The sequence below is a fragment of the Nyctereutes procyonoides genome, unplaced genomic scaffold (genome assembly GCF_905146905.1).
Source record: "Nyctereutes procyonoides isolate TBG_1078 unplaced genomic scaffold, NYPRO_anot_genome, whole genome shotgun sequence".
In the NCBI taxonomy this organism is placed as follows: domain Eukaryota; kingdom Metazoa; phylum Chordata; class Mammalia; order Carnivora; family Canidae; genus Nyctereutes; species Nyctereutes procyonoides.
Window position 1 is genome coordinate 5,537,963 of NW_026575124.1, and position 12,658 is coordinate 5,550,620.

Here is a 12,658-nt window from a genome sequence, read left to right on the forward strand (position 1 = left end):
AGGAGCTGAGGCACACACAGCGCAGAGTGAATCTCCAGGCTGAGAAATCTGAGTGCGCGCCAGGGGCCAGATACAGACGTAGCATGTTTCTACTCTGCTCAGTACTCGTGACCGCTGTCCTATGTTACTGCCTTTCAGTGTCAACCTCAACATTGCCCGTTCCAAGGAATCTCTGGTGGCTTCCAAACTGAAGCACCCCTCAGCTATGGACACATAACTTGATTCTATTCCCATCATAATATTTATCACTACCTGATGTTTTCTTGGTTCTTTGTTTCTTTGCTCTTGGTTTGTCTGGTTTTCTGCCTCCCCCTCAATAAATAACACCTAAGGGAACAAAAGGTTACTTCATTTAACTAAATTCATAGGACTCAGAAGGGATCCAAGGACACAGTAAGTTCCAGAGAAATGTGAGTTAGGGACACATAAATGAATGCAATGTAAATTCATGTGATAAGGATCAAACAACAAAAAAGAAGACTTTCCTTAAATGAATAGGGAGGGATATGAATAGTATTTTCATACTTTACCATGAAAAGTAAAGAGAAGTGGAAGTGGACATTTCGGAAAGTAGAAATCAGGCTATGCCTCTGAATTATGATATACAACAGACGAAGAAGACATAGGCAGGCAGGAATCCCATAAACAAAAATAACTAAGAGTGAGTCAGGTCCAATGGTGTGTAGCTACAACAGCCTTTTACTGTCTCAAATCTCTACGGTCAAAGAAATCTGGATATACGGAGAGTTACATAAAAAAGCAACATGCATGTGAGGGGAAGATGCAGGCTCCACACATACAAGGGAAGCACAATCATTACTCAACTGTACCTCAAAACCTCACAAATACTTTGTTAAAAATCCAGGGAGATTCCTTCTTTTTTTTGGGGGGGGGAGATTCCTTCCAGACCACTTTCTTTGTGTCTTCATTCATTATCTGAAGCCAGGAAAGATCTCCCCTAAGCAAAATTCTCCCCTAAACTGGCTTTTTGTAACCAACAAAAGGAACTTTCAAATCTTTCCCTAACTCTCCTTCATTTCCCAAAGAGACGTCATCCCACTCACGGCCTGATATCAGTTCTTACCATGACCATCTTCATCCCACCAACTGTGAATGACTGCTCCCTTCTGGAAAACCTGAGACAACCACAAAATGCTCTCCTGTGAAGCTGAACATTCACAAGAGTGATTGTCCCCAAATTCAGCACTTTATTGTTATCTCTGTCTAGAAATACCTCATTAACATGTTCCTTATTGTTCCTTATTGTATTTTCCTTTCTTTTCTTTTTCTGGAGGTCTTCCTGTTTCTCTCTGCACCCCTCTCTTGTCCAAATGTCTTTGTCCTACTTGATTAAACTATAGCTCCCATCATCCTTTGACCACTTGCAATCTTTGCTAAATAATTACCTTTAATTATTTAAGTGTCTCAGGCTGTACAACATTCTCAGGCATCCAAAATGCCCTTCCCGGAAATCTGAAATCAATGACACTTTGAGGGTGTCCTTCTGGACGTCGTAGGGAGACACCTTTCTGAATACAGTGTTGGGGGCACCCTGGAACTCTTACAGGAGCCTCCTTTTCTCTCCTGGTCACCTCACTGTACTCTCACTCTTATTCCATCAAATTTAATCATCTCATTACCCTCCTGGACATCTGACAACATTCATACTTCCACAGGTTCCTTCCTGACACCTTAGGGCACTATCATTCCGAATATGGTGCCAAGCAGACCTTGAAATACAATCAAGCTTCCGTCTTCCTACTCACCTCCTTCTAACCTGACATTTACCTTCTTAGGCTTGAATCATCACACTTGCTGGATGTTGACTTTGCACATTGGCAACTATTTGTTGAAAAACCTGTTCAAGTTTCTTGGACACACTGTGCTAATTTTTATCTGGCATTACTGTCCATCTGTTCAGCACCACTGTCCAAAATTCAACACAGAGACTTACAGCCTTTGATGAGAAGAGCAGATTCTGGGGTGATATTAATTTACACTAAAACGCCCAGAACACATATTTCAACAGGAAATCTATACCGCATCAATCCCTGACTCTAGCACAGTTTCATTGTAAGTATAGACAACAGATAGACTTTAGAAATCCACATGAATTGGCTTCATATGCTTCATCATTTACCTTTCCTGGGACATAATATCCCCTTTGTAGTACTCTGGAGGGGAATGCATAACCCGAATCTACTTTGTGAAAATTTTTAAAAATTCAAAGTATGAGATTTTTTTTCAAAAACGGCACTGGGTGTTATTCTGTATGTTGGCAAATTGAACACCAATAAAAAATAAATTTATTATTTAAAAAAACAGTTAAAGGAAATGTATTCTTCAAATGATCAACGTCATGAATCATTTTTTAAAATTTGAATGCTATTTGCCAACATATGATATAACACCAGTGCTCATCCAGTCCAGTGCCGGCCTCAGTGCCCATCACACAGTTGCCCCAACCCCCGCCACCTCCCTTTCCACCACCGCTTGTTCATTTCCCAGAGTTAAGAGTCTCTCATGTTCTGTCATCTACACTATTTTTTCCACTCATTTTCTCTCCTTTCCCCTTTAATCCCTTTCACTATTTCTTATATTCCTCATATGAGTGAAGCCATATGATGATTGTCCTTCTCTGATTGACTTACTTCACTCAGCGTAATACCCTACAGTTCCCTCCATATCGAAGCGAATGGTGGGTATTTGTCTCTTCTGATGGCTGAGTAATACTCCATTGTATACATAGACCACATCTTCTCTATCCATTCATCTGTCGATGGACACCAAGGCTTCTTCCACAGCTTGGCTATTGTGGACGTTGCTGCTGTGAACATTGGGGTACTATCTTAAAATTTTTCATCAAAGGAGTGAGAGGAATGAATTTGGCATAAAGATTTCGAGAGCTGGGCTGTCATTACACAACTGACCACTCGAGAGAGATGCTTGATAACATTGGTGGTCAAACAGTGGCCCACAAGGGTGGATTCATTCATAATTACAGAATCCTCTGCTTTTGTCTTCCTCCACCACAGTTGAAGAGTAACCACAGCTCATTGCTAGTTACCTGTTATCAGTTGTGGGGGTTATTTTTTTTAACAAAATTTTCCTGGTCTCAGAAATCAAACCCTGATCCTCACTGATAGTATTTTTAGCTGACTTAATTCTTTCCACTTACGCCCTGACTCTTCAACCACCTACCAGTTTGTGGTTGTGGAAGGCCAGGTAAGGCACAGCTTGTCGGCAATCATCATGAACACTTTGGATTTTGCTGAAAGATTTTTAAGCCATAGAGGATTGAGATAGGAGGAGCGACATGACACGATTAACATTCTCACATGATTGTTATGGCTAGTTTTGTGTGGACGGAATATGAAGAGACAGTATGTGTGCAAAGAAGAGCACAGAGAGCTATTTCAGGCCACCTAGGGTGATGACCGGGTCCAGGAGAACATGGAAGTGATGAGAAGTCGTCTGTGTCTGAATGTATTTTCAGGATGGAGCTTAAGGGTACCTGACAGGTTGGATATGGGTTGTGAAAGAAAAGAAGAGTCAGGCGTAATCTAGAGGTTTGTATGGGAGCGACTGGAACAACAATGGATACATTAATGAAGGTTGGCTGTCTTCACAGAGCCATATGTAGATACACATACTCTAGGTGGAAGGTGAGGTAGGCAGTAGAATGGCCTCCAGGACGGCCTCAGGTCCCAATCCCCAGGACTGTAAATATGATAACACCCTGACGAATATGCTGTTCTATGGCAAAAGGGAGATTCCAGTAAGGAGGGTTAGTATGTTGACCTTCATTGGGAGAGTCTCCCGGATTATCAGACTGAGCCCAATGGGATCACGTGAGCCCCTGAAAGCAAAAGAGGAAGGCAAGGTGGATGACAGAAATAGGTGAGGCACATAAAAGGTTCCAGTGGCCTTTGCAGCTTTGACAGTGAAGGGGAATCACCTGAGCAGGAAGTGAATTCTTCCAGCCCCTGAAGGAGGTTGCAGGTAGATTGTTCCCAGAGTCTCCAGAAAGGAGCATAATTGCTCCTGCCTCGGTGTCTGCCTTGTTAGGCCCTAGTCAGAGAATCCACTGAGCCAAGCTGTGTCCCACATTTGCATGCAGGGAAATTGTGAGATGCGTATTGTTTTCAAATGTTAACTTTGTGGGGGTTTGTGACAGCAGCCGTAGGAAAGGATCACGGGAGGAACAAGCGAGTCTTCCAAACAAGCCTTAGCAATGAGTCCTTTTGGCCTCTGTGGTTTTCCCCAGGCCGTTTTATTGCCTCTTTCGGGCTCTGTTTGCTTCCCACTTCCCACTTACTGCCTACACACCTGGGGAACCTGACCTATTCACAAGGAAGATTATTCTGTTCTGACCGCAGGTAAGTCGTTTGAAGTTGGTCCAGTCAACCTGTTGGCAGCGTGTCCATCAGCCCCTTGCCCTGAGCTGACTGCTTCACTGTGCCTTCCTCGTGCTACTCAGGGTCTCCCTTCAGGGCAGGTGACGGTCACGCTCCTGCGTAGTGCTTGATCCTCAGTGTGGTCCGTTTCAGCCTTCCTGTAGGAATCTGTTGGTCCCTTTGGAACATTATTTCTGCCAACCCCTACGATTCAGTCTTTCACCTTAATGCCTGCTCAGTACCAGCGTGTGGGGTTAGACACTGACACACTTCCTTGATCCCTGCAGTGACGCCCCTTGGCCATGTCTTCTCTCGTTGAAGTCCTGCCTTCATGGTTTCAGGCATAGTCACTGACAAAGATGAAAAAGATCTCTTGGACTCAGTTCTTCGGCTGATGGAATTCTTCTATAGAGTTTTGAGATGGAGCTATCCAGGCTTTGCCTGAAAATCTCCAGCGTGGCATGACAGCGAAGACGTACTTCACCTTAGGAGGCTTCCTAGTGCGGTGCACACTTTCTAACATGAGCCCCAGTGACCCATACTCTTGTGTAATCCCGTCCCTTTGAGTGGACGGCACGTGGGACCTGACTGTAACTAACAGAGCATGGGAGGGATCATGTGATGTTACTGCCTCGATTGTGCTTTGCTCTTGGATTGAAGGGAGAGATTCTCCTGCTGGCTCCGAGGAAGCAAACACTGATGTTACTTGGTGCTGACGGAGAGAACGATGAGGCATGGAACTGCAGTTGACCCCTAGGACCTGGTGTGGCCTCCGCCAACCGTCATACAAGCTGCGCTCTCAGTCATACAAACTCAAGGAAGTGAATTCCGTCAACAAACATGTGACGTTGGAATAAGATCCAGAACCTCAGATTAAACAAACCTTGCCTGCCACCTTCTTGGCCACCTTGTGAGACCCTGCGGAGAAGACCCATTTTGTTAGTGCCGGAACCCCTCAGTCTGGAACCTGTGAGACAATGAGTGTGTATTGTTTTAAGCCACACGACATTTGTGGTATCTGTTATGCAGCAATGGAGAACTAATAAGACTGATTTTAGACTCCTAGTGTGTTCAGACATAAGGTCACTTGAGTACCTGTGACTAGAGCTTTGCTAGCTTTGGAATAATATTGCCTTTTTCATCTGAGTATGATGAATGTTGCCCACTATCACATTTTTTATTGAATATTGTGCTGAACATCCAAGCCAGTTCAATAAAGCAGGAAAAGAGGAAGAAGGAGCAGCAGGTTTGGAAAGGAAGAATAAAGTTAGTATCATTTATTAAAGAACATATGGTATATAGAGAAAATTGGAGATTATTAGTTGGGATTACTAACAAAATGTAGTAAGATAACTGAGTATGAAGTCGGTGTACTAAAGCATTTTTCTTTGTTGTGTTTTTGCTTTACCAGAAGTAAAGCAATAAAAATTAATTTAAAAAAAAGATATTGTTACAAATTCAAATGGATGAAATAGCTCGGAACATATCTAATCAAACTTTTGCAAAACTCGCCCCTAAGAAACAGTGAATATTATTGACATAAGTTAAAGAAAAACTTAAATCAGAGGAACATATCATGCCTGTGGACTCATAAATTTGAAGAAGTCAATTATTTTCAAATTGATATATGTTTTGAGAACAACTTAATAAGAAATCCCATTAGGTATTTTTTATAGAAATTGACAAGTTCATCTTAAAATTTACATGTGTAGACAAAGAAAACCTGGAGGAATAAGAAAGTCGCAAAATTTACAAGATTTATGACCAGATATGAAGACCTATTGTCAAGTTTATCAAAAGACAAGACGTAACGCTAACTGATTATGTGAAAAATATGGGAACCCTCTTATAGCATAAGCAAATGAAAATTGATCAGCCACCATCTAAAACTGTATAGAGTTTTCTCAAATTATTAAAAATATTACTACCTTAATATCCAGCGAATTCACTTCTGGGTATTTATTAGAGGGGAAAAAAATCACTCTCTTGAAAAGAGTTTTGTACTGCCACATTCACTAGAGCGAATAGGTGAGAAATGGAAGCAACCTAAGTGTCCATTGAGAAATAAATGGATTTTCAAAAATATTTTTAAAAAGATTTTATTTATTCATGAGACACAGAGAGAGGCAGAGACCCAGGCAGAGGGAGAAGCAGGCTCCATGCAGGGAGCCCAATGTGGGACTCAGTCCCGGGAACCTGGGGTCATTACCTGAGCCAAAGGCAGATCCTCAATCACTGAGCCACCCAAGTGTCCCAACAAATAAATGGGTTAAGAAAATGTAATAAATATACAAATATTATTCGGTCATAAAAGAGAAGCAAATCCTGCTATTTTTTGACAACACGTATGGACCTTGACAGAATTGTGCTAAACGACATAATTCAGACAGAGAAAGATGAATACTGAATGATCTCACTTACATGTGTTACCAAAAAAATTGAAATACTGAACCCACAGATACAGAGAGTAGATTCGTGTATACATTATTGGTGTATAGGAATGCAAGAGACCTCTGTGTGTCGTTTTGTATCCTGTGATTTTGCTGAATTCCTGTATCAATTCTAGCAACTTTTGGGAGGAGTCTTAGAGGTTTTCTAGATAGAGTTAAGTATCGTGTCTTCTGTGAAGAGTGGAAGCTTCACTTCTTCTTTGCTTGTTTGGATACTTTCTATTTTTGTTGCCTGATTGCTGAGGCTAGGACTTCTACTATTGTGTTGGACAGCCATGGTGGCAGTGGACATCCCTGTCGTGTTCCTGACCTTAGGGGTAAAGCTCTCAGATTTCTCCCCTGAGGATGACATGAGCTGTATAGGTCATTTGTATATGACCTTCATGATGCTGAGGTATGTTCCCTCTATCCTTACTTTGTTGAGTGTTTTTATCAAGAAGAGAAGTTGCCTTTTGTCAAATGCTTTTCCTGCATCTATTGAGAGTGTCATATGGTTCTTATCATTTCTTTTATTAACGTGGTGTATCACTTTAATTGATTGGAAAATATTGCACCACACTTGCAGCCCAGGAGAAAAATCCCACTTAGTCATGGTGAATAATCCTTTTAATGGACTGTTGAATCCAATTAGCCAGTGTCTTATTGAGAATTTTTGCATCCGTGTTCATCAGGCATATTGGTCTGTAATTTTCCTCTTCAGTGGTGTCTTAGTCTGGTTTGGGGATCAAAATGATGCTGATATCATAGAATGAGTTTGGAAGGTTTCCTTCTATTTCTATTATTCAGAAAAGTTTTAGGTAAACAGGTATTAGTTGTTCAAGTGTTTGGTAAAATTCCTCCGGTAAGCCATCTAGCTCTGGACTCTTTTTTGTTGTTGTTGTTGGAGGAGTTTTGATGACTGATTTAATTTCCTTGCTGGTTATGGGTCTGTTCACATTTTCTATTTCTTCCTGTTTCAGTTTTGGTAGTTCATATGTTTCAAGGAATTTGTCCATATCTTCAAGATTGCCTAATTTGTTGCCATTTCATTGATCATAATATTCCCTTTTTTAAAAAAAATTTTATTTGATTTATTAAGTTTTTATTTAAATTCCAGTTAAGATACAGTGCAATATTAGTTTCAGGTGTAGAATTTATTTTATTAAGCTTTCAATTTTATTTTATTTTTTTATAAATTTATTTTTTATTGGAGTTCAATTTGCCAACATGTAGCATAACACCCAGTGCTCATCCCATCCAGTGCCCACCTCAGTGCCCATCACCCAGTCACCCCCACCCCCTGCCCATCTCCCCTTCCACGACCCTTAGTTCGTTTCCCAGAGTTAGGAGTCTGTCATGGTTTCTCTCCCTTTCTGATATTTCCCACTCATTTTTTCTCCTTTCCCCTTTATTCCCTTTCACCCTTTTTTATATTCCCCAAATGAATGAAACCATATGTTTGTCCTTCTCCGATTGACTTACTTCTCTCAGCATAATACCTTCCAGTTCCATCCACGTTGAAGCAAATGGTGGGTATTTGTCGTTTCTAATGGCTGAGGAATATTCCATTGTATACATAAACCACATCTTCTTTATCCATTCATCTTTCGATGGACACCGAGGCTCCTTCCACAGTTTGGCTATTGTGGACATTGCTGCTAGAAACATCGGGGTGCAGGTGTCCTGTCGTTTCACTGCATCTGTACCTTTGGGGTAAATCCCCAGTACTGCAATTGCTGGGTCATAGGGCAGATCTATTTTTAACTCTTTGAGGAACCTCCACACAGTTTTCCAGAGCAGCTGCACCAGTTCACATTCCCCACCAACAGCAGCAAAGGAAAAAGTGGTGCAATTATGCGATCCATTTAACTCATAAACATAGAACCCTAAGTAACTAGGGCCAGCCGTTCATCGGATCCTTGATTGGGTAGTCCTGGAATCAGACATGTTCCTGTAGAAAGAATTTTAAGTGATGCTGTCTATGCACCTATCAAGAATAAAGAAAAGCGATTGTATCCAACAACGGCAGGGAAAATCCTTCGGCAATTCTAATCCACTTTGGCTTTTCAGCGATATATACATCTAAAGCAATAGCAGACTAGAACTGAACTCTTGTCTATACTGTAAAATAACAATTGTGCAATTACAGGAATTCTGGTGATGATATTAAAAGTGAAATAACCAAAACACACATACAGAAGGCCCCGTTTTATCAACTGGTGTGAGAAGAAATTTTAATAAGAGAGAACCTATAACTTCTTTCTGGAAATGTTTCCCCACCAAATAAGGGCTTTCCCCCTATTATTTAAGGAGCCAGATGAATTAGAAGCCGTAGAAAGAGGCAGCTGTAGAATTTGATCTTCCAAGTACCCCATTTACCTTTATAGAACTTAATCATAATACTGTCAAATTGCCATGATCTCACTAAAGGATTTCTATTGCTGTCAGTTACAACCCCAAATGCATTTTTATTCTTTCTACTGGGTGCATTGTCTGTTTTCTTTATAAATGCAGTACAATAAACAAATTATTTAATAACCTAAAAAAAAAAAGGAGTTCCCCTTTCTCCACATCCTCTCCAACATTTGTGGTTTCCTGCCCTGTTAATTTTCCCCATTCTCCCTGGTGTGAGGTGGGATCTCATTGTGGTTTGGGTTTGTATTTCCCTGATGGCAAGTGATGCAGAGCGTTTTCTCATGTGCATGTTGGCCATGTCTATGTCTTCCTCTGTGAGATTTCTGTTCACGTCTTTTACCATTTCATGATTGGAGTGCTTGTTTCTTTGCTGTAAAAAAAAGACAACCTACAGAATGGGAGAAGATATTTGCAAATGACGTATCAGATAAAGGGCTAGTTTCCATGATCATAATATTCCCTTATACTTGTTTGTATTTCTTTGGTGTTTGTAATCTCTCCTCTTTCGCTCATGATTTTATTAATTTGGGCCCTTTCTCTTTTCTTTTTGATAAGGCTAGTCAGGGGCTTAACAACCATGTTAATTCTTTCAAAGAACCAGTTCCTAAATTTGTTGATCTGTTCATTTTTTTAAAAAAAATTTATGGGATCCCTGGGTGGCGCAGCGGTTTGGCGCCTGCCTTTGGCCCAGGGCGCGATCCTGGAGACCCGGGATCGGATCCCACGTCAGGCTCCCGGTGCATGGAGCTTGCTTCTCCCTCTGCCTGTGTCTCTGCCTCTCTCTCTCTCTCTGTATGACTATCGTAAATAAATAAATAAAAAAATTATATTATTACTTTCTGTTCTAATCTTTTTATTTTCCTTTTCCTGCTGAATTTAGGCTTTGTTTGCATTTTTTCCCAGTCTCTTTAGGTATAAAGTTGAGACTTTTCTACATACCAAAGTTTTAAACTGTTGTGATTTCATTTTCATTTGCTTCCATGCATTTTTAAATTCTTCTTTAATTTCTGGTTGACCTATTCATTTTTTAGTAGGATGATATTTAACTTCCACATATTTGTGGTCCTTCCAAATTTTTCCTCATGGTTGACTTCAAGTTTCATAGCATTATGGTCTGAAAATATGCCTGGTATAATCTCAGTGTTTTTGTATCAGTTGAGACCTGATTTGTGACCCAGTATGTGATCTGTTCTGAAGAAGGTTCCCTGAGCATTTGGAAAGAAGGAATATTATGCTGCTTGAGGATGAAATGCTCTACATGTATCTGTGAAGTCCAGCTGGTCCAGGGTGCCATTCAAAGTCCTTATTTCCTTGTTGATCTCCTGCTTAGATTATCTGTCCATTGCTGTGAGTGGGATATTAAAGTCTCCTGTTATTATTGTATTTTTTATCAATGAGTTTCTTTAACTTTTTAATTAATTGACTTACATAATTGGCTACTCCCAAGTTAGGAGCATAAATATTTACAATTGTTAGATCTTGTTGGATAGACCCTGTTATTGTGATATAGTGTTCTTCTTCATCTCTTATTACAGTCTTTGGTTTAAAAATCTAATTTGTCTGATATAAGGATGACTACTCCAGCTTTCCTTCCCATTAGCATAATAAATGGCTCTCCACCCCTCACTTTCAATCTGGAGGTGTCTTTGGGTCTAAAATGAGTCTCTTGTAAGCAAGAGACATATTGATGGGTATTTTTTTTATAAATCTATTCTGATACCCTATGTCTTTTGATTGGGGCATTTAGTCCATTTACATTCAGAATAATTATTGACAGATGTGAATTTAGTGCCTTTGTATTACCTGTACAGTTGCTGTTCCTGTAGATTATCTGTTCCTTTCTAGTGTTTGTTATTTTTGGTTCCTTTTTCCACAAAAAGGGTCCCCTTTAATATTTCATGCAAGGCTGGTTTAGTGCTTATGAAGGCCTTTAGTTAGTTGTTTTTTTGGTGTTTTGTTTTGTTTTGTTTTGTCTTGGAAACTCTATCTCTCCTTCTATTTTGAATGAGAGCCTTGCTGAATAAAGTGTTGGTTGCATATTTTTCCCATTTAGCGTGTTGAATATATCATGCCCATTCTTTCTGGGCTGCCAGGTCTATGTGAACAGGTTGGTTGATGTGTCTACCTTTATAGTTTAAGGACATTTTCTCTGGAGTTGCTTTCAGAATTCTCTATCTTTGTAGTTTGCAACTTTCACTATGATATGCCATGGTATTGACCTGTTCTTTTGATTTGGGGTAGGGGGGCAGTTCTCTGTGTCTTTTGGATTTGAATGCCTGGTTTCCCCCCCAGATTAGGGAAGTTTTCAGCTATAATTTTCTCAAATAGATGTTACACTTTTCTGTTTTTATTCTTCAGGAACTTCTGATACACATATTATTTTGCTTTATGGAATCGTTGAGTTCCCTAAGTCTACCTTCATGGTCTAATAGTTTTCTTTCCTTCTTTTTTTCAGCTTTATTATTATCCATAATTTTATCTTCCATATCACCTATGCTCTCTTCTGTTTCTTCAATTCCTCTAGTGATTATATCCAGTCTGTTTGCATCTCTGGTTTAGTATTTTTTATTTCAGCCTGACTAGCTTCTAGGTCTTTAACTCTTCAGCAACGGTTTCTCTGGTGCCTTCTATGCTTTTTTCAAGTCCAGTTAGTAATCTTATACAGTTGATCTAAATTTTTGTTCAGGTTTATTTCTTATATCTGCTTTGAGCAAGTGCCTGGCTATAATATCTTCCTGACCTTTCTTCAGGGGAGCATTCCTCCATCTTGCGATTTTGGCTGAGTTTCTATCTTTTGTGTGTTATGGAAGCCTATTATGTTTCCTGCACCTCAGAGTAATTCTATATTAAAAAGAGGTCATACACTGTCCAGGGCCTGGCACTTCTTGAAGAACTTGAAGAATTTCTGGTGTATTTTCTGTGCACCCCGCTATGACCTTTTGGCTGCTCTTTCCCACTGGCCTGTCTTCAGCAGAGTTCCTCCTTGCTTGCAGTAGGGGGGTGTTTGGACCTTTATCTAGATATGCTTTGATTTGTTTGTTGAAAGTAAGAGAAAGAAAAGAAGGACAAACATTAATTATATGGTCTCATTCATTTGGGGAATATAAAAAATAGTGAAAGGGAATAAAGGAGAAAGGAGAAAAAATAAGTGGGAAATATCAGAAAGGGAGACAGAACATGAAAGACTCCTAACTCTGGGAAATGAACTAGGGGTGGTGGAGGGGGAGGTGGGGGGGTGGGGGTGACTGGGTGGCGGACACTGAGGGGGGCACTTGACGGGATGAGCACTGGGTGTTATTGTGTATGTTTGGAAATTGAACACTAATAAAAAATAAATTTATTAAAAAAAGAAAGAAAGAAGAGAGAGAGAGAAAGAAAAGAAAAAAAAAGTCTGATCCAAAAATAAGAGAAAAGGAA